Source organism: Microtus pennsylvanicus, chromosome 10, assembly GCF_037038515.1.
Source record: "Microtus pennsylvanicus isolate mMicPen1 chromosome 10, mMicPen1.hap1, whole genome shotgun sequence".
Lineage (NCBI taxonomy): Eukaryota > Metazoa > Chordata > Mammalia > Rodentia > Cricetidae > Microtus > Microtus pennsylvanicus.
In genome coordinates this window covers 85432803-85455850 of record NC_134588.1, presented here as the reverse complement: position 1 = coordinate 85455850, position 23048 = coordinate 85432803, and the positions used below count along the sequence as shown (strand labels likewise).

The window sequence follows — 23048 nt, the reverse complement described above, 5'->3', positions numbered from 1 at the left end:
TTCACGGACTATGAACCAGACCGCAACACTAAGCAGAGGAGTCAAGCTGGACGTAAGACAGGGCTCCCGCCCACAGGGACTCATGGTGTTGTAAGGCACAGATAATACTACGTCTGAGCTATATAAATATTGGAACAGTCAACATTTGAAATCTGTCTGAAGTCCTGTGGCTGATACCCGGAGGTGCTGAGATCTTTCTGAATGTGGCTTCACCCAAAAACTAGCCCAGTGTTGCACACTGCTGGATTACACTCTAGAATGTCACACTTCGTCTGCACACTCGGGAATGAGAAGTTCCTTGAGGGGTGTTCTTCTTAACTGTGTGGGATACTGAATGCTACATATGGACATAGAGTACTGATTACTTCATGATACAACACAATCTTACAAATGTAAGTTTCAGGGTCCTTTATTCACAAAGCTGTGTAACCATCAACACCGTTTTTATCATGTTTATCAGCACAGAAAGGAACGCTGTACCTTTTAGCAATCGACTTCCCATTTCCTTCCCAAGACCAAAGCCCTGGGAGCCAATAATCTTTCTGCCTCTAAAACTTTGCCTATGAAAGACATTTCTTATCAGTGAAATCATGCAGTAAGTGGCTTCTTTGGTTTCATATGCATTCAGAGTTTAGTACTTGTTTTAGCAAGTATCAACATCCCATTGCATCCTATAACTGAATCTTATTCCATTATAGAGATATACTAAATTTTATTTATCTATTTAATCGGCTTGTTTATATACAGGCATTTATAGCAGCATTGTTGACATTGGCCAAAAAGTACAAATAATCCATGTGTCTAACAATTAATCAGTGCACATATGTGATGTATCCAGTCAATTAAATATTATTTAGATAGAAAACGGGGTGCTATAACTAAAGGATGACCCTGAAAAATATTATGTCAGCACAAAAGAAGTCAGTCACAAAAGACCAAAAACAGTGCGATTTCACTTACACAATATCAGATAAGCAAATTCATGGCAGATTGATTACAGAAAAGAAGACAGTATAACTACGGACCTCTACGATGTTTCTACCAGTGTGATAAACACTTTCTCAGGCTAGGTGGTGGTGTTAGCTGCACGGCTCTGTGAATATATGAGAACTGACAATTTGTACTCACGGGGTGTAAACTGTAAGATAAATCATTTTTACCTCAATAAAGCTGTCGCAGAAAGTATAAACTAAAAGCACAGGGCCATATGATCTTTCTCCACCAAGACCCCACATCTAAACCAATCAAACATTGCACTGGAGCAACTTTGGGCCTGCTTTGGGGTGTGCTTTAGCTACAGTCTTCTGACTACTTAAATGTGCTTTCCCCTAGCATGTCTTTGTCCTTTGACAGTGGTGTGGGTTTCCAAGTTGATGCAAGTTAATTTGGAGACAAATGCGATGAATCAAGATGATGAGAATGGAAATTGTCTTTCCTGAGAGCAACCAAAAATCATGTTTGTTCTGTGTGTGTGTGTGTGTTACAAGACTCATAAACAAGTCAGAAGGAGGTTCCAAAACAAATTTGAACCAATGCTCTGATCACACGTGCCAACACTGGCAATATAACAGGAAAAGAACTGTCCCTGAGTGGACAAGTTGTCTATCACCCTGGACCTCTGTTCTCATATCTAAACAGTAGGGCTCGGTCTAATGCCTATCTTCTTCCTGGAATAAAACAGATGCACAGTTTAAGGGAAGAAGAGGAGCGCCATTTATCCATTCAGTATACATTTATCTTCTATCTCTCAGACTCATAAAATATAAAACAAGAGGAAGAGAAAGTAGCTCATGTTCATAGCTCCTGTCCACAGGTTAAGAAGTAAAGCCACAGAAGAGACACTGTGTCATGAGAGTCATGACAGAAAGTCATAGCTGGGTAGCAAGACACACAGAGAAGCTATCACCATGGGAAGGGCTATGTAGATCCCACCAATGTGTGGTGACTTCAAGGAAAAACGAGAGTCTGCCCATAGCATAAAGTTGCAAACTGAAGAGCCCATGGAAAAGTTCAGAGCAAAAGAGAAAGCAAACCTACTAAGGAACAATCACACTGAAAACCTGGACAGGACTTACATCTGCCACATATGGCTCCAAGCTCTAGCCAACTTTCCTAACAGCCCAGAGAGGGTACACACTGTTACGATCTCCACATGCAGTATGAGAATGTAGACACAAATTACGCAAGTTGTTCCAGCTCGTTCAGCTTGACAAGGGGCATAGCCAGACACTTATCTAGCCCCTCTGGCCTCCGCATCCCTGCCCGAACCATAATTGCAAGTGGGCTTAGAAGTGGAGCAAGTCTTTTAGAACGCGCTAAGAACGGAGCGGGGTGGTTACAGCAGACGGGTGGGCATGTATATCAGCTGGAGCAATTCTCACAATTTAGAATTAGCCATCCTATCCATGCTATATTTTGTAGAAAGGTAGCTAAAAGGAAGCTTGTAGTTTACATGTTATTAAGAAACACTTTTCCATTAGTCCGTTAGTCACAACATGGGCAAATACAATGGGATACTCAGTCTAAACTTCGTTTCCTAAATGTCTCAAATCTATGTTTGCATTTAGTTTTTGCTCTATTTTAATGTTTATATGTCCAAACTTAAACATTCATAACCTGGTTTCTGCACAAAGGATTTCTTAGCAAAATGTATACACCTGCTAAGCCTTGATCATCTTTCGGTTCATATCCTTGAACACAGGAACTAGGAAGACATCTCCTTTGATATCACTTTATCCCCTACCCCCAACTCTATCTCTTCCTTTTTATCTCTAATTACTCAATCTTTAAGAAACTCAACTTGAGCCAGCAAAACGGTTCAGTCGTACTCTTGCCTCCTAAGCCTGGAAACTTGAGCTTGAACCCAGAAACTCATATAAGGGTAGAAGGTGAAAATGAAATATGTCCTATGGCCTCCAAAGGTATACTGTGGTGTATATGCCCCCACACACACCATGTACACAGACACTGTAATGAAAAATAAAAGTAAAAAATAGCTCAGTCAGTTTCATAAATTTGCTGGATATCCTTATCTCAGGTTAGATATTTAAGAATGATAATTTTAATTTTTAAATGTAATAGCACCCTTGCTAAGAAATTTTGCACTAACAACAATAGCCTCTTAGGTTCCATGTTTGTGAGAGAGATAAAGTAGAGATAAAAGGTATTCACTCCAATGAAATAAAATCATTTAATGGTGATTAAGTGAGTGACTGCTTACAAAGCTCAATGTGCCAGGCACAGAGCACACACCCCACCAGTCAGGATGGGCTAAGGTCACTTCAGAGACCGCCACAACAAAGTCCCACATTCTGAAGAGGGCAACCCACCTGCTTACCTGGAATTGGATCTTCCAGGGCTTTCAAGGAACTTAAAAATTAGGTTGTCAACCTCATTTACAAATGAGAACAACAGATGCACACAGGTTACAGGCCCAAGAGAACACACCTGTGCCCCAACAAAGACAAAATCTTTACTTCAGGGATCCTGTAGTTGGTACTAGAAAAGCAGACAGAAAGGGCATGACTCTAGACTGTGACAACCTAGGTTGCCATGGCGTGTCCTATAGGAAGGACGTGACATAACCTAAATAACTTATTCCACAGTACTGAGCCCACCCAGTGCTTAAACAGTATAGGATACCTCAAGGACAGTTGATCTAAGACCATCTGTGGAAGGAACTTGGTTGTGTGAAGAATTAAAAGCTTGAGGGTACCAGCTGCCAAAGGCAAGGCTACACTCAGTCCTCATCAGAAAAATTTCTCTGTGCAGCAGATGGTAGTTAAGACAAAAATTCATAAGAGAACAAGTGTCTGTGGAATGCTGAACCTTACTTGGAACATCTGGATTATGCCTGTTTCCCAAGGACATCATGGAAGAGGGAGCAGAAAGACCGGAAGAGCCACCAGTCAGGAGGACCAAAACAAAACCATGGCTTCTGGACACGAGAAGCCACTGCACTAATAGACTAATGGACTGACAGCTGTGGGTGTCTGCATAAGATTAACTCAGTCAATGCTCCAGCAGAACTGAAGGAGAAGCTCCTGAGTCCCCACCCCAGCTGAGGAAAGAATATGGCCCCTGGTAGGTTGGTCATGCTCCAATAGGTGGTCCCACATTTGTGAATATATGAGCAACACAAACTGGACTCAGTGAGTTATTTTTTTGAGGGTGTGAAATTTGGAGGAGAGATGAGAGGTAAGTTGGAAAGTGTGGTGATTTGAATAAGAATGCCCCCCCTAGGGTCATATATTTGAATGCTTAGTAACCAGGGAGTGGCACTATTTAAAAGGATTAGAAGGATTTGGGAGGTGTGATCTTGTTGGAGGAAGTGTGCCATCAGGGATGGACTTTGAAGTTTCAAAAACACATGCTAGTCCTGCACCACTCTCCCTACAGAAAAGGGAAGGAGGGAGGGAGGGAGGGAAGGAGGGAGGGAGGGAGGGAGGGAGGGAGGGAGGGAGGGATTCTGTGGCTAAGAAGACATACTGCTCTCCCAGAGTACACAAACTCCATTCCTAGCACCTGCATCTAGCGGCTCACAATTGTCTGTAACTCCAGATCAGGGAATCAGGGAATCAGGGAATCAGACACTCTCTTCTGAGCTTCAGAGGCACCTACTCACACAGAGGAGAAAGGTAATGTAGCATATAGCATCCTACATTCTGGAGCATGTTCCAATCCTGGCCGGATCACATCCTAGCTGTGTGATAAAGAATGTGTTTCTTAGCCTGAGTCTGACTTCTCATCTGGAAATTGGGGGGTGAAAGACTACCTTATATCACTGAGTTCAGATAAAATGTTCCTTCTGCAGCAAGTGTGAACTAGGCCATACTCTCAGCTTCCCAATGTAGCTTCCCTGGGACGGCATCCCGTGAGCTGCTCATACGTTCACTTGGAGGCTGTGCTGAGTGGGAGGAATGGGTACATTAGCAGTAAAACAACTTACCCTTCCTTTTAAACTCTCAAGCATTCACACACAAAACAAGTACCCTGGTAATCCCTGCACTGAAAGGGACAGCACTGTCCCATGGTGCACGTAACAGCCACACTCAGATCCCACAGGGAAGATGAGTCAGAAGAGACTGAGCCACCAGTCAGTAGGCACAAGGCCACAGCGGGGAGGAGGCCAGGCTTCCGGTCCTCTCTGTGAGGAGTGGAGCGGTGCTGCCCTAGACCTCAGTTCACTCTGTCCCTCTCTCTCCTCACGCCTGCCAGCACATTCCTCTGCCCGCACAGCTCTGACGCTGCCAAACCTCTGTCCACTTCACAGGAGGATAAATCGGGGTGGCTCAGAGGATCACACTGCACTCACATCACGGGCGGATACGAGCCAGAGTCTAAACTTGAGGCCAACTCTACCCTCTCACAGAACTTCGTTTTACACAGCTCCCATGAGTTCCCATCCTCAGCTCATTTTTATAAAGAGAAAAGAAGAACAATGAAGATGCAAAAAACCAAACCATACACGAGTTTATGTGGAAAAACGAGGAAGAGAGACACACGCTTTGCCTGAGCCAATGTTTAGAAGGCCAACTTCCAATAGCTACTGGAGTCAGAATCTAATCCAGATTTCAGAATGTCTAAAATACAGAAAGGTAAATAGAATGAAAATATAATTATATATGTATGATGTGCATGGAACACACAATTATTTAAATAGGCACTAGCCAGATGTTTAGAATCTGTGTCTTATCCCCAAACATGGAAAATATGAGTTCCTGGCAGATTTTTTAAAAATTTGTGACCTTAAGCTCTTTTCCACACTGTGGGGAAAAAAACAAAAACTGATAAAGTTTTTGCACTGTGAAGCAGTTTCAGGCCCCACTGCTACAAAACTGTCTCCAAGCTATATAAAAATATGAATTGGCTTATACCCAGAAATCTTGAAATTTCTCCTTTTTTTAAATAAATCCATACTTCTTCTCAGACAAGGATTAAGTATAACTCTTTCAAAGAAAACAGAATCTCTCTGCAGACCACTTAGCCTGTTCCACTCCTCTTGTGACTTTATTTTCTTATTAATCATTTTCCCATTGTCTCTAATCACATTTTTAGGGCAGGTTCTCTGTTCCCTTTCTCTGTAATCCTGTGTGTACTCATCGTGGCTCCAAAGCTTCCCTGGGCTAAGCCATGCATGTGAAAAGACAAAGAGACCAGCTAGAAACATGTGCGCGAGCTGGTGGAAGGCTCGGTGTGCTGAGAAGGGTATGAAGGGAAGAATATTCAAACACACGGGCCCGGGCCCTTCCTTAGTGTAGGGGACAGCAAAGGGAGCTGGACGAAGTCAGAGTCCTGCTGACTGGTGACTTTGAGAGGCAGCAGGACCCTGGGCTTCTGACACAGACATGGTGTCACTAACAACAGCAGAACCCACTTTGGTGGATACGTGGCATTTTGCCAAGATTAATAACACAAAAGACAGAATACATAAGGAAGTTTGCCTTCATAAGCAAGGAGTTCTGGTTTTTATTACATACCAATACTCTAAGGTGACATGCTTCTGGAATATTACATTGAGCTTAGATTCAAGAATTCGTGTTCCAACTATAGCTTTGCATCCAACTAGTTATATGGTCTGGGGGAAAAAATCACTAATCTTAATCTGGCCTTCTGAGAGCAGTGAAGAAGAGCAGAATTTTTACTCCCAATCTATCTACCCAGTACATCCTGTGTTGCTTTCAGCGAATCACTAGAGCACTCTAACTACTGATGCTTCGTCCATAAATAAAAGGCAATGATTTTAACTAACTGGTGGAGTTCACGCAAAGACAACATGAAATGCTTGTTCAGTAAGCACAGTGGTTCCCATAAACCAAGAAGCACGGGGTCTGGAACGTAAGGAATGGTATCATTATTTTGAGATAGTGATGGCTAGAGGCCCAGAATGTGAAATTCTCTTTTTCCTCCCTCTATTTAAGCAAGAAACAGAGATGGGCCTACTGAACATAAATCTTCAATCATCAAACAAATGCAACAGTGGAAAGAATACACTAAGCACTTTGGCATTTTCCTAACTAAGGGAAAACAGGAAACAGTTGTTTTAAGACCCGCTCAAAGAGTGGATGTAATTGATTTCCAATTAACTGGCCGGCATGTAATTCTGCAAGGGGTTCTCAAGAATACCAACCATTCCTGTTCTGAAGGTTAAGCTATATTTCTCATACTATCCATAATATAAAAGCAACTACAGGACAATAGCATCCCCTACTGTCAGTCACCACTTCCCAACCTGACCTAAGTTTAAAAACCAGCTGAAGTCTAAGAAGCTGGGCACAGCAGCAAAAGACAACACAAAACTAACTCTCATAACGCTTTGTCTCAGCTCTATTTTTTTTGCCATATAGCCTTTTATCAATGTATTATGGCTTCTGATCTTGTATTTATGTGGGATTTCTGTGTGTGAGAATGTGTATATGTGTGTGCATGTGCCTATATCTGTGTGTGTCTAGGTGTGTGTGTTTCTTGTGCTTTTTTATTTGGCTCTTTTTCCTGTTTGTTGTTAATTTTTAGAAGCCTATTTGTTTTCTAATGACAGAGAGAAAGAAATAAAGGGTGTGGATTCGAGTGGGTAATGACGTGGGGAAGATCTGGGAGGAGGAGGGGAAGCCATAATCAGAATATGTTGTATGGGGGAAAATCATTTTCTATTTAAAAAAAAAAAGAAAAGCAAGTTAGAAACTTTTTTAGTGAGTTTCAAGAAATAACCTCAAATGTATAATCTAGTGCTGATAGTTTAAAAAAAACTACAGTATTAACAGTCTGAGTCACACAAGGCCACAGGACAGTACTTCAGTCAGTACTTGAATTTAATTGCTTAGCAAACCTTTTTAGGTGGCACCTAAAAGTCTTTATTGTCCCTTTTTCCTGTTATCTTCTCTTTGCCGTCACACAACCCATTCCTATAACAAATGGCAACCACCTAAGTATTTCAGAGTAGGTAAAAAGGTTTATCTCAATTAATTTCAATTGCCTGGATAAATGATAATACTACCTACATAAGCCAAATGGGGACCCTAGCTGAACTCAAACCCTTCTATTCAAAACTTTAGTGAGAAGAGATTCTCCTTAGGACCACCTGCTTCTTTCTCACTGTTTCTTGGGCCATTCCACCCCAGGGAAGGGAAAGGAAGGACACAGGTCATACAGTGTCCTTAGACCAGCAGCTCTAGCCAGAAGGAACAGCCACACACCTGCTGGGTAAGAATCTAAAGTTATGGCATGATCCTTGGGGCATCTGTAGACACATGAAAAAATGTTTAAGAAACATCTTAAACCTTACTATTTCTTTAACCAAAGCTATTTTGCTAATAAAAATGCAAACAGAAAATGCAATACACACAGAAAGGAGGTACAGCCCCAAGGGCCTGAACGCCAGTTTCTGTGACTGATTAAGCTCAAGTAAGCTATAAGCAGTACCCCCAACACAGGGACTACAAGACAAAGAACGAGGCAGGTTATCTGTTGCTTCACAACCACTACTAACTGTCTGCTATCTGACAGGCCTATGTGCCAAGATTCCTTTCCCTGTCAGAGAAGAAATCCTATCAATTTAACTTATGTATATGCAAATATAACTATAAACCCTATAATTATATAAGATATGTAACTGTATATACTCATTTATTTTAGAGAATATAGAAATGTTAAATTATTAATGTTTAATAAATTTAATAATAAATTTATAAAATGTCAACTCTTCACTGTTATTTGATACCATTATTATCATTATTTAAAGAGATAATCTGAGAGGAGCTTTTAAATGATCATCAGAAACACCTTTCTGCACTTAACACTCACTCTTTTCCTTGGTCTATTCTGCCTCTGAGCCGCACTTCTGGGTGCCTGTCTGATGTCTCGGTGCTAAGCTGCATTTGCCTGTCTGATCTTGGTGCTGAGCTACATTTCTGGGTGCCTGTGCCTGTCTGACGTCTTGGTGTGATTTTCAGTGATGAGAAAAACCTCATAGAGTCAAGGTTGAAACTTCTTCAGATCAGGACTTAATGTACTAGGGAAACATGACTCTACTGGTTCTCGAGTAGCCTAGGAATTCAAAGAGTCTTCCATTTTATTTAAGCATTAGAATTGAAGGCCAGGACCCTTCTCTCTGGTATGAAAATAGGATACTTAGCCACTGTTTCCCCAAAATGTCTAAACACTTAATGTGTAAACATGTAATGAATATGCACGCAGATGTGTGTGTGTGTGTGTGTGTGTGTGTGTGTGTGTGTGTGTGTGTGGAGAAAAAGAGAACATGAGTAAATAATTCATTTAAGATAAAAAAAATGAACCACACCCCATGTGATCAGTATCTGCTTGAAGGTCCTTAGAATCATCAGGAAGACAAGCCTCTTGCCATCTGTCAGGGCACCCCCAGAGAGGTTTAACTGAGTAGGAAGACCGGCTCTGCATATGGGTGGCACCAGCATTCACCTCTTTCTGCTTCCTGAATGCAGAGGTCACGTGACCAGCAGCCTCACATCTGTCTGCCCCGCTTTCCCAACAGGACTGCTGAGCACCCTCTTCCACTGCGAGCAAACAGACCTTGTCTTCCTTCAGTTGTTCATGTGGGCATTTTGTCTTAGCAATGAGGAAAGGAACATAGAAGTCCCGTGAAAGGGAGTGTGGTCAATATGTCATTAAAAAATGTATTGTCAGCAGACAAAAACAAAACAGAGACCAAAGTGATCACTGCTACGTATATGGAAGCTAGAGTGACTACTAAAGATACAGGAAGGGAGAGAATGCTACATTTTATTTGGATAATTATTACTAATTTACAATGTTGTGAATATATTTTAAAATTCCCTGAATTGCAGAATTTTAAGCTGTGAGTTTTATTGTATGTCAAGTATATCTCAAAGAAGCTGTGAAAAATGTTGGGTGATGGGGGAACAGTGAAATGGCTTATCAGGTGAAAGTGCTCCCTGAGCAAGCATAAGTTCCACCCCGGAACCCATGTGAAAAAAAGCCAGATGAAGCAGGACACATTGGTAATCTCAACACGCCCACAGCGAGATGGGAGGTATGGATGCGAGAACTGGCCGGACGCTTGGGGGTCAGCCAAACAGGAGCACAGCACATTACAGAAACAAGAGACTCTGCTCCCGCTAGGTAGAAGAGAACTGACTCCCAAATGTTATCCTCTGACCTACACACACATCATGACATGCCCATGCATGTGCATACAAACGCACACTCATGCACACACCAATAATAACTAATAATGATGATAGCGGTAATAAAACGAAGAGAAGGAGAAAAGAAAGAAAGAGAAAGGAAGAACAAAGGAAAGATTGAGTGATGAGAGACAGGCATTTCACTGATACCTTCCAGGTTCCTGCTTGTATTTGTCAAATAGTCTTCCCATAAACAACTTACATACTTAAAACTGTTACTTTAGTTACGATTCTTTGGGTTGAATGCAAAAGAAAATCACTTTGTCCTGTCTTAAGTCAAAGGGGGCACGCAGAAAAACAGAGCAGAGTGTGCCTGCCTCCGAGAAAGTACAGGCAGGGAAAGGGGGAGACGGGACATAGCAAGACTCTGAGAGAAGTGCGTGACTTGTTCTCAGCACCTCCTTCCAAAATGAAAACACACAAGGCAGACAGCACACCAGGCCCAGCTTGAGCCAGACGTCCACCGCTGATCAACAGTGTGGCAGCCATCCTTTTGAAAGCCACCATTGAAATAGCAAACCTACCTAGGCTTGTGTGAAATCTTCCCATAATGCCATGGGAAAAGAATGGACTTAGAGTAGAAGAAAGATGGAATCACATGTGTCTGTGTTCTACACAAACAAAATCTTTCAACCATGCAAACTTTTAAGTCTGGCCATTTTCATGGCCAACCTGAAGCAAACCACACAATAATCTTCTGTCTCAAATGAGTAAACCTGACTGTTCCTTGCAAAGAGACAACACAAAAATTAATAGAACCAACCTCTAAACAGTACCAGGGGTGGGGATCAGAAGGAAAAGCAGCCTTGCTTACTGAGGATAAACTAACCACAGTTTGTGCAAAGTCACTGCCAAGATGACTGCACCGCTAGCTGCAAGCCACGGCACCCAACCTGCAGGCACTATTCCTCCCCATTTTTCTGCTTCTTCGACCCAGTTTTGTTTGGTACTGAAAGCCAGAGGGGATTTGATCACCACACAATTAGCGCCAGGACATGCGCAACAGCCAGAAGCAGTGGAGACCGCATGCCACTGATGGTACGGCTGCCACAGCCACTCTGAACCCCACGCTGCTAGCCGGAGGCTCTGAGGTCTGGGGACCTGGCACAGAAGATTCATTCCAACCAGGATGAAGTAACTTCTCTCTGAAATGATTTCTCAGAAAACACCTTTCAGGAAGCTTCTGAGGCTTAATCTTCTTCTGCCCTAAGAGCATACAGACTTTACAGTGGGCTTAGAGGGAGAACTGTGTAGGATGAATGTGGAGAACTAACGGGCCATTTTGGAACCTGGAAAAGGCTCCAAACTGACAACTGATGATCCCTGTTATCAATGATGGAACCAGGAGGGAAGGGAGAGGAGGGACAGAGAGACAGAGAAATGAGAACAGTCCTTTTACAATCACGATGATAAATACGTTAGATGTCTAAGAAACGAGATCCTTGACAGCAATCTTGCACAACTAGCTTGAAGTCTTTTTTTTACTTTATCTGGATAATTGTGTACCTATTGTTCACGACAAAAGATATCCTTAGTGAAGATTCAGAAACCATGTATGTTCATTCATGAGCACATAGAGATTTCATATGCTTTCAGATTCTTTTTCAAATCTTTAAACCAGTAAGGGAGAAGAGAATTTTTCTCCAAAGTACAGTAAAAAGTATTTTTAAACAAGGTCTTGCAAAGTGCTTCTTTCATCTATGGATATTTCTTTGGTTTTACAATTCACTTGGGACTTTTAAAGCAAAGAAGAGGAGAGAATGGCTTTCAGCTCTAGCCCTGGAACAGAGTTGACCTAGCAAGTCCAAGAGGGGTGGAAAGGATCTGACAGTGCAGGCTCGGCTGGAGCCAGAACCAGAGTCACTGAACTGCAGACAAGAGGAACCAAGGCAAGCTCTTACTCACTCCAGGCCTTCTGGGCATTCTTCCTAGGAAGATGAACTATTGGTCCTGGGTTACATAAATTTCAATATACTAAAGCTCTCCCCAAGTTACAGCAAAGCCAAAGGCCCTCCTGAATCCACACATCTGCACCCCATTTAAAGTGGATCATTGTCCCTCATCATTGTTCAGGTCTTCGGCTGTGAACTGAGAGCAGCTCGCTGCACAAAACCTTAGAGACTCGGGTCTGCGAAATGAGTGAAGTTGTTTTTTTACTGCATCTTTGAGCATTTTACTTCTTCAACTAAAAAATCTAGAGGGAAATAAACAAGAATGTGAAGAATTACAGGTTTATGGCTATAGAAAGGAGAAAATAAACACAGCAAGAGCAGTGTCTGCAGCACACATGGCATTTATCCCTTTAAGAAAGCTTTTAAATGATGAGGGAGGGCACATTTTAGGAAGTCTGGAGATGTAGCTAAGTTTATCGAGTGCATGGCCTAGCCCTGGACTCATCCTCAGCATTCTATAAACAGGAAGTGATGGTGCACACCTGTAATCCCAGGAGTCAGGAAGATCAAAAGTTCAAAACAATCTTAACTCCACAGGCCAGCCTGGAACACATGAGATCCTGTCTCAGTGGAATGGGGGTCAGGACCAGACAAGTGTTCAAAATTGAACTATATCTCTGGCCCCCTTTTTTTTTAACTTTTTTTTAAACTTTTCAGTTTGAGACTGAATCTCATTAAGTTCCCCTTGCTGGCTTTAAACTTGATTCTCATGCCTCAGTCTCTTGAGTTGCTGGGACTGCAGGCCTTCACCAACAGACAGAACTCAAAGTATCTTTGTTTTAATTTTAATGATATTCTACAAAACAAAATTATGTGGTGATTTTACTTCAATCACTCGGTAATGTCACCTTTAATCCCAACACTCAGGAGACAGAAGCAGAAAGGGCATCTTTGAGCTAGAGGTCAGTCTGGTCTACACAGCAAGTTCCAGGACAGCCAGCCATACACAATGAACCCTGTCTTATCTACTATGTCCCAGATACAATGGTACAAAACTAGGCTTGGAGACTACAGCAATGGAAGCCAGAAAAAAAAGACAATATTCTCAAGCTTATAGAACTGAATATCTAGAGAGAATATAAGACAACCAATAAACAATAGTACAGCATGTCAAGATATGGTAAACGCATAAATAAATAAGATATGAGCACAGTAGAGGTGGGCAGCCAGACTTGGCAGAAGTGATGTCTTATGCAATATGGTAAGCAAGCGACCATGCTTCCTCTGGTAATGTGACATTTATTTCAGCAGAGACCTGAAAGGAGAAAGATATTTTCAGAGAACAGTCCACTTACCTATATTAGTCACAGAGAATAGAAAGGGCTTAAAAGGATATTTTGATTAGTTTAAATACTATTGAAATTTTTAAAAAATCTGCAGAAATATTCTACTACTTCCTATACTATTCAATTTTGAACAATAAATCAAGGGCACTGTAGTAACCATGGTGCTGTCACTGTGACAAACACCGTGACCAACAGTCACTTCGGGAAGAAAGAGTTTGGGGGTGTCTTACAGTTCCAGAGGGGGTCCAAAATGGCTGAGGAGGCCTGCCAGCCGGAGCATAAAGCTGAACAGTCACATGTCAAGTGCACAGAGGAGGAAGGGAGGGGGAGAGAGGGGCAGGGCAGAGCTGTATATTCGCAGAAACCGTTCAGTGACATGCTTCCTCCAGCAAGACTCCACAACCTTCTCAAACAATGCCAACTGAGACCACGTGTTCAGATGCTTGGTCTGTGGGGGGCAAGAAACGCAGGCACAGAGGCTGTTCTAAAGAGGATGGGAGAATGCAGGCAAAATGTCAGCAAGAGAGGCCTAGATTGCAGCTGACACTCCATTGGCAGAGCGGATGACCACCAACAAACAGTTGCAGAAGGCAGAGCCAATGCAAAAGCACTGCTGTGTGTGGTGTGGGAGGCATAGTGGGAAATTCCCGAGAGCAAAACCCAAGGGAAAACTAAAGTAGTGTGTGGAGCCGAGAGCTGCCGTCCAGAGGCCAGGCAGGATCGAGGAGGACGTGGTAGAAGGGGGGCCAAAGAGGAAAGGACTATGAGGAAGTCACAGCTGAGTTTCCCCACACAACAGCAGTGAGCTGTGGATATGGAGCGATCACATCCTGAACTCTATCTCAGGGCAGAAGAAAATGAAATTAGTTTCCCTGAAGAAAGAGTCACCAAGGCCTGCCTGCATCTAACTCTGGCATTCATTTCACAGGGCCTATAGGTCTAGGAACACCCACAGAGAGAAATAAAAACAATTCCAGGGTACTTCTGAACAATCACTAAGGAAAGAAAGAAATCCAAAGGAAAATAAAAAGCTATCTTGAGGGAAACAAAAACAGAAACGCGTATGAAAGTCTATGGGGTTCAGCAAGGCAGTACAAGGGACGCTTGCCGCGATAAACGTACACTCACAAACAAGTCCAGTGCTATATCCAAGTCGCTCACTAATAAACAGAGAAGAAATGAAAGAGGAAAAATTTAAAACTCAACAACTGTAGAAGAATTTTTGAAAAACTAAAACCGAAGTTTGACCTGGACTGAAGGGAAGAAACTGAGTCAGCGCTGAAGGAGCCAAGGGGACTGTTGCCATGGTGATCAAAGATCATGAGTGAGAATCGTGCATAACACACCCCGAACAATGAAAGTTAGCCTGTCTCTATTTTAGAATGTTGATGTGTGTATGCTTACATAGATAGAACTGAAAGCTAGGACTACAGAAACTGTCAGAAGTAAAAGGATAACTTTAAATAGCTGGCGAGGAACCCTGCAGGCATGGGGATCACATGGGAGTCCTGGCATGTCCTCGGGGAGTCCTGGCGTGTCCTGGGGAGTCCTGGCGTGTCCTTGGGGAGTCCTGGTGTGTTCTCGGGGGAGTCGTGGCGTGTCCTCGGGGAGTCCTGGTGTGTCCTGGGGGAGTCCTGGCGTGTCCTGGGGAATCCTGGCATGTCCTGGGGAGTCCTGGCGTGTCCTCAGGGGAGTCCTGACGTGCCCTGGGGAGTCCTGGAGTGTCTTGGAGAGTCCTGGAGTGTCCTGGAGAGTCCTGGAGTGTCCTGGGGAGTCCTGGTGTGTCCTGGGGAGTCCTGGCATGTCCTGGGAAGTTCTGGCGTGCTCAATGTAAGCAAGATTTGAGCCTGACTCTTGAACTCAAGCTCTTGTCCTAACGCTACTGTGTCAGATAATAACTTCAGTGTATGTATGAATGAATTGGATTATTAATAAAGGTGTCTTATCATGACTGGCTCTTCTAATGTGCTCTTCTTAAGAGCTCTCTCCACCCACAGCCAAGCTCCATGACAACTGGCCTTGTTCTTCACTCTACTTCAGTGACTCCATGGATCAAGGAAGAAAAGTCTCACCCATCACATTAGACTACCACATGCTTCACTGAGAAAGTTAGAACTAGAATCCAAGTCAATGGAAGAGAAAAAAGTTACATAAAACTGTCCAAGAGGATCTGGAATCTTGGCAAGCAAAGGTTTCAAAAAATCCCACTTATTGAGGAAGCACAACGGGCAAGGGCAAAGAGCATAGAAAGTTGGTAGTGAAGAAGGGAAAACACAGCAGAAAAATCTATGGTAATTCCCAGAAGAGCCACATAATAAAGGCAGTATACAGCGAGCCAAAGGCCAACATCACACTAAATTGAGAGAAAATCAAAGCGATCCCACTGAAATCAAAAACAAGACAAGATTGTCCACTCTCTCCATATCTATTCAATTTAGTACTTGAGATTTTAGCTAGAGCATTTAGACAACAAAAGGAGATCAAGGGGATACAAATCAGAAAAGAAGAAATCAAACTCTTACTATTTGCTGATGATGTGATAGTATATATAAGTGATCTCAAAAATTCTACTAGGGAGCTTCTACAACTCATAAACACCTTCAGTAGTGTAGCAGGATACAAGAATAACTCAAAAAACTCAATAGCCTCTTTATACAGATGATAAACAGGCTTAGAAAGAAATCAGAGAAGCATCACCCTTCACAATAGCCACAAATAGCATAAAGTATCTTGGGATAACTCTAACTAAACAAGTCAAAGACCTGCATATTAAGAACTTTAAATCTTTGAAAAAAGAAATTGAAGAAGACACCAGAAAATGGAAAGATAGCCCATGCTCTTGGGTAGGTAATATTAACACAGTAAAAATGGCAATCTTACCAAAAGCAATCTACAGATTCAATGCAATGTTCATCAAAATCCCATAAAAAATCTTCACAGACTTCAAAAGCACTTTATGTGTATGTAAATATATATATAAACAAGATAGTCAAAACAATCCTCTATAATAAAGGAATTTCTAGAGGCATCACCATCCCTGACTTTAAACTCTACTATAGAGCTAGCGTAATGAAAATAGCCTGGTATTGGCATAAAAACAGACAGAAGAACCAATGGAATTGAATCAAAGACCCAGATATCAATCCACACACCTAAGAACACCTGATTTTTGACAAAGAAGCTAAAAATATAAGATGGAAAAAAGAAAGCATATTCAACAAAATGATGCTGGCATAATTGGATATCAACATATAGAAGAACACAAATAGATTCATATCTATCACTACGTACAAAATTCAAGTCCAAATAAATCAAAGAACTCAACATAAAACCAACCACACTGAACCTCACAGAAAAGAAAGTGGAAAGTGCACTTGAATGCACTGACACAGGAGACCACTTCCTAAATATAACCCCAGCAGCGCAGACACTGAGAGAAACAATTAATAAATGGGACCTCCTGAAACTGAAAAGCTTCTGTAAACCAAAGGACATGGTCAACAAGACAAAATGACAGCCTACAGAATGGGAAAAGATCTACCAATCCCACATTGGACAGAGGGTTGGTCTCCAAAATATACAAAGAACTCAAGAAACTAGACATCAAAAGAACAAATAATCCATTAAAAAATGGCCTAATCAGAGAGCTCTCAACAGATGTATCTGAAATGGCTGAAAGATACTTAAGAAAATGTTCAACATCCTTAGCCATCAGAGAAATGCAAATCAAAACAACTCTGAGATTCCATCTTACACCTGTAAGAATGGCCAAGATAAAAAACACTGATGGCAGCTTATGCTGGAGAGGATGTTGAGTAAAGGGAACACTACTCCATTGCTGGTGGCAGTGCAAACTGGTACAGCTGCTTTGGAAATCAGTGGTACAATTTCTTAGAAAATTAGGAAACAATCTACCTATCAATACCACTTTTGGGTATAGACCCAAAGGAAACTCATTCATACCACAATGACCTGTGCTCAACCATGTTTATAGCAGCATTATTTGTAAGAGCCAGAACCTGGAAAGAACCTAGATGCCCCTTTACCGAAGAACGGATAGAGAAAATGTGGTACAAATGTACACAACGGAGTACCTCACAGTGGTAAAAATAATGACATCTTGAAATTTTCGGGCAAATGGATGGATCTAGAATAAACCATATTGGGTGAGGTAACCTAGACCCAGAAAGACAAATATAATATGTCCTCACTTATAAGTGGCTTTTAGACATAAAGCAAAGAAAACCAGCCTACAGTGCACAACCTCAGAGAATCTAGATAACAAAGAGGATCCTAAGATATGTGTGTGTGTGTGTGTGTGTGTGTGTGTGTGTGTGTACACATACATACATGGATCTACATAGGAAGGAGAAAAAGACAAGGTCTTCTGAGTAAATTGGAAGTGTGGGGGTCATAGACGAGGATAGAGGAAGACAGCGGAGGAAAGGAAGGGAGCAGAGAAAAATATATAGCTCAATAAAAACAAAAAAATTACAACATGAGTCAAAAACTTCTGATGTTTAAAATATTGTGTAAAGAACAGTTTAAAGTATAATTTTGTTTGTGGTGACGTTAAGAATGTTCACTAGTCATTCATTTCATTGGTTTGGTTTGGTTTGTTCCATCCTGGGAATGGAAGACAAGGCTCCCAATAAACTAGGCAAGTGCTTGAGCATGGAGCTACATATATCCCAACCCTATCCCTTATTCTTTTCACTCAACATCATTGGGAATTTAAATCAGACAAATGGTGCTACACTAAATATCTAACAATGGCAATCATGTAACACAGGGTTTCATTTTTACACAATAGTTTAGAGGGTCTTCTGGTACAGTCTACATAAGTAATTACCAAATGATTACCACACGTCAATAACCTCCATGACTGTATACCTTCCAGAAGATTCTGAAGCTCTGCCATGTTCTGAGGTGCACATGATTTGGCTCTGTTTTGTGATACAGCATCCACAGCTCTAAAGTTCCCTCCACAGCAGCCCAACAACAGCAGCACAATTCTCAAGAGCTGCTTTTGTCTTTCAGATTACAGGCTCGCATCAGGACCACCCACCCCGCTGTTACCACAATACATTTAAATCTTGGCTGCCAGCTCTCACCACTACTCTAAATGATGTTCTTTTTATCCATTCATCACTGAAGAAAGAGTCTGGATAAACTATCGCTGACCTCCTTCCTGTGTCCAATCTACAGATGGTAAGAACAAAGCAGAAAAGGTATTACTGTTGTGTTTCTCGACTCTTAAAGAAGCAGCATTTTAAAACATCCAGAGAGCCCCAATCATTGGAGTCCCCACACTTTGTGAATCTTAACTCCAGGATCCCCAGCAGGTTCTCCTTGTGAATACCAGAGCAAGCCTCGTGTTTTCCAGCAGTAGACTGAAAGAGATTGGCCATTTAAAAATGAGCTCAGGGTGAGGAAACTACTTCACCAGAGTCTGCTTCACGGAGAAGGGAAGTCTCCAACTCCAGGGCCAGGGGGGCATTGACACAGATGGAGTCTGCCTGGCCGACAGAGGCCTAAATACAGGACTATTAAAAAGGAACTTTAGACAAGGTTTGATTAGATTCTAATTATAGTACTCTGGTTTTCCAAATATTCTAGAATGTACTTTTTCTCTTCATAGCAATCTATGGGTCAGGCAAGTGCTACAGGTTGGAACTTGAGGCTTGTTCCCTGGAAGGTAGTGGAGCAGTAAGGAGGGCATACCCAATGAAAGGAAGTTAGGCACTGGCAGAGACCCTTCATAAGGGATAAATGGAATGCTCCTCTTTCTCACCTTGTTTTCTATCCACTATGAAGTGACCAGCTACTTCCACGACACTGTACTACGATCTTCCACCTCGCCACAGGCATGAAGGGAGACAGCCTAAGACAGCTAAAAGACTGGGCCAAAACAAACCTTTCTTCCTCTCAAGTTAACTGTCTTGGAGATTTTGCCATGGTAATAGAAAGCTGGCTACCACAGGGAAGAAGACACAGTGCCATTTTAAAGATAAAGAAACAATGCACTTAATGTAGTGAGACAGGGAAGGGCATGAGAGAGAACACCCCAGACAGAAGGAACAGTGTAAAATCCTCGCAGCAAAGAGTAGAGGTCAGGGAACTCAGAGAGGTCCAGGGCACAGCACAGTTCACAGCTGAGATTGGCAAACCGGAGACACTGAACATGGGTTCGAGCCTGAGCACTTATGAACAAGTAACTAAGCCTCTTCACTTCCTATATAAAACAGGAATCATAATTTCTATGCAATGTGTGTATAGACATAAGCCCAGCATACAAACAAGTACTGGGGTTGGAGCAGGATGGAAGAGGCACCTGTGCATGCCACATACAGCCTCAGTAAAAAGACAATGAGGGCTTCTCAAGTAATCCCATTGGATGCCATGACTAGTGAGAGATGCCGATAAACAGAGATAGTCTAGCTGGGCACTAACCAAGCGTCTGTCAAAGGTGGCTGAGAAAGGAAGAACAAATCCTGTAGATAGTACTGAGGCCTTAGGAAAGTTAAAGTACATTATAATAACTTTGAAATCATAGTTCAGTATTATGGGTTTTATTTTTGTTTCAATTAAGAAAATTAGAAAAAAAAAGTATGGCTGAGTTTGGAACCCAAAAACCCATGTAAAAATCTAGACATGGCACATGTCTGTATCCCGACTCTTGGGAGGAAATAAAGAGTGAAGTATGTCCCTGAAGCGCTTTGGCCTGTTGGCCATGAGTTCAGACTATCTCAAAAAACAAAAGTGGAAAGAAATCAAGGAAGACACCTGGCACCAATGCTAAGCCTACACACACACACACACACACACACACACACACACACACAATGATACTTTTCCTGATGGGATAACACAACTGCCACACTGGTAAGGTATTTAGTCTTCCTAGTCCTTGGGGGGAGAGGGGTCTTCATCTGAAAAAAAATGGGGAGAGCAATTTACCTTGATCGCAATGCTTGCCATGCAAATGACCTGTTATGCTATCAGTAAAGCGCATATCACAGCATCTTATAAAAACGAGCCCTTACTAAACGGCAGTCATGGGCAGCAGCTGCTCTAGCAGAAGGCCTGAGTTCCCGCTACAGCCCCAGTGTCACGTGGCTCACGACTGCCTATAACTCCAGCTCCAGAACAAAAAGCAGTTGTGTTTATTAAACAGTTATGGTTATCTGTGGTTTCCACGGCATGCCAAAACTAGGGGTTAGATGAAGGAGGCACGCTGCTGGTGAATACGGTTATCTGTGGTTTCCACAGATGCCAAAACTGGGGGTTATATGAAGGAGGCACGCTGCTGGTGAATATGGTTTTCTGTTTTCAAACACTTGTGGCGTGTTGACTAGTGGTGAAGATACAGTTACAACATGCCCAAATGACGTGCACCCCATGTGTCCCAAAGCACAAGAACTGGAAACTAGGAAGGAGATCGTGCAAGACAATCAAAACCTGAAACCAAGCCAGATGTTCACCTACAACATAATAGGAAGTGGACGAAGAGACAAGTCTATTTATAGGAGAGAATTCCAGGTGTGCCCAGCCAAACATACACAAACCATCGCCACACCCAACCAAAGGATGAATTTCCCAGACAGTATTGTATGAAACACACCATTCTCCAAAGAGGAAGACTACATCATCCCATTGGAATAAAGTTTAAAATCAGGCTAGTTAACTGTGTTATTTATGAACATATACTTAGATGGTAAGAGAATAATTTTTATAAAAGCAAAGAAGATGACCCTGGAGTCAGGGTAATAATTGATTTTGTGGGAAAAGCAGGGTTTTCAAGGGGAAAAGGATGCAGGCCATCTAGTTTTCTCTGGCCCCACACGAGAGTGGTGTGTATATAATACTGACCCTCCAGGCTGTGCGTTCACATTGCACCTCTTCCCTGTACTTGTGTTATAGTAACCAAGAAATCTGCTTAAAAACCAAGCCATTCTTGCCTGTCCCACCTAAACCAGGCCTTTTAAAGAAGACTGCTAAGAGGGCCACAGTGTATGAGCCTGGCTCTCTCTTTCCTGGAAGACAGAAGGGATACAGGGCAGGTAGGGAAGTGGCCCTGCCATCTACAATTTTTGTGACAGAGTATCTGAACCTTCACAGCCTTTCCTGTCTCAAGAGAGTCTCCCAGGTCAATCTCGGTCTTGTCTGAAGTGACTTTTAAGATAAGACAAAATGAGATAAATGAAGTCTGTGACAAACACAAACAAGAAGTGAGGGACAAGGGAAAAATGCCACACGGGCAGGACATTCAGCGTGCACCAAGTGCCAGGACAGTAACTGTTCAGGAGACACACAGTCAAAATCCCTCCCTAAAACACTAAAAGGAGAGAGCCCTCTTTTGCCTCAGTCTGGGAGGCTGGAGGAAGAATGGGGAGCTTGACCACATAGAAGGAGTGCACAGACAAAATGAGCCTGGGGGAGGAACACCAGGGGAGTGTTCTCTTGTGCCCAGAGAACAGACGCCAATGAAGTCAGAGAGGAGATCCAGAGCCATTAGTCCTCATTTCTAGCACTGATACCCATTTTACCACCTTCTGCAATTTGGCCTCAATTCAGGCCTTTTTGGCTATGATAGAATAATGTGAATCAGGGCATTTACAGAATTCTAGTAACGAAAACGTAGCCAGCACGCAGGCCTCCCTCTCACGGATGCTGTTGTTTAATAAGGAAACCTTGAGGCACCGAAGGATCATCACATGGCATCACGGTTGTATGCAGAACACCTCGTGGGCCTAGAGAGCAAGAAAGCTGCACCAAGAAGCACTTCAGAGGTGACCTCCTAACTTGTGCCCTGCACAAAGCTTTGGACTCTCAGGAAAATGACAGTGAAGGCAACAGGCACCGTTTGAAGTACAGTGCAGGGTTAAGGAGCTGGGAGGCTGTGCCCAGAGAAAGCTGGTATTGCCGGAGTGCTGCGTGCTTGGCAGGAGAAGGACAAGGTCCCTGAGGTTCTGAAAGCCACTTCAATACATTTGGGTTTTGCTGTGTGTGTGTAAGGAACCTTTAGAGAGGTTTAGCCGGGAGGGGAGGGGTGGACTTTCCAGGGTTCAATTTACCTTTTGGAACGAGTGAAGGAGGTTTCCCTTAGTCTGCTGCACTGTCTGGCAACAGGACAAATCCCCCTTTCCCTCTCCATGACCCTCCCCAGCCTCCACCCTTTCAGCACACCAAATCTCTAAATCTCCCTTCAGTCCAGCAAGGCTCATGTCTCATCCTTGTGCTCCTAGAAAAGATGGGTTCCGAATCTTCTGTGCCGCCATGAGGCTTGGGTCTGAGCCAGAGGCTCAGCAGGCAAAAACCCATGTCCTACAGACCTGACACCCTGAGTTCAGTTCCTGGAACAACCAAGTAGCAGGAGAGAACCTACTCTGTAGAGTGTCATTTCAACTGTATTTTAATAAATAAGACTGCCTGAAGATCTGAGAGTAAAACAGTCCCACTGGTCAGCCGTACACACCAGCTAATGGTAAAACACACCTTTGATCCCAGGAGCCACACTAGTTGCCATAAAAACTGGGTGGTACACGCCTTTAATCCCAGCCCGAGAGGGGAATATAAGACAAGGAAAGACAGTTCACATTCAGTCTCCTTCTGAGATTCCAGGAGGCAGG

General features: G+C 42.7%; 1 protein-coding gene across 19 annotated transcripts in view; it reads right to left on the bottom strand.

Annotated features, from left to right (window-relative positions):
- Window positions 1–23048, bottom strand: part of Erc2 (ELKS/RAB6-interacting/CAST family member 2) — an 885961-nt gene that overhangs the window by 739681 nt on the left and 123232 nt on the right. The window lies entirely within an intron of this gene.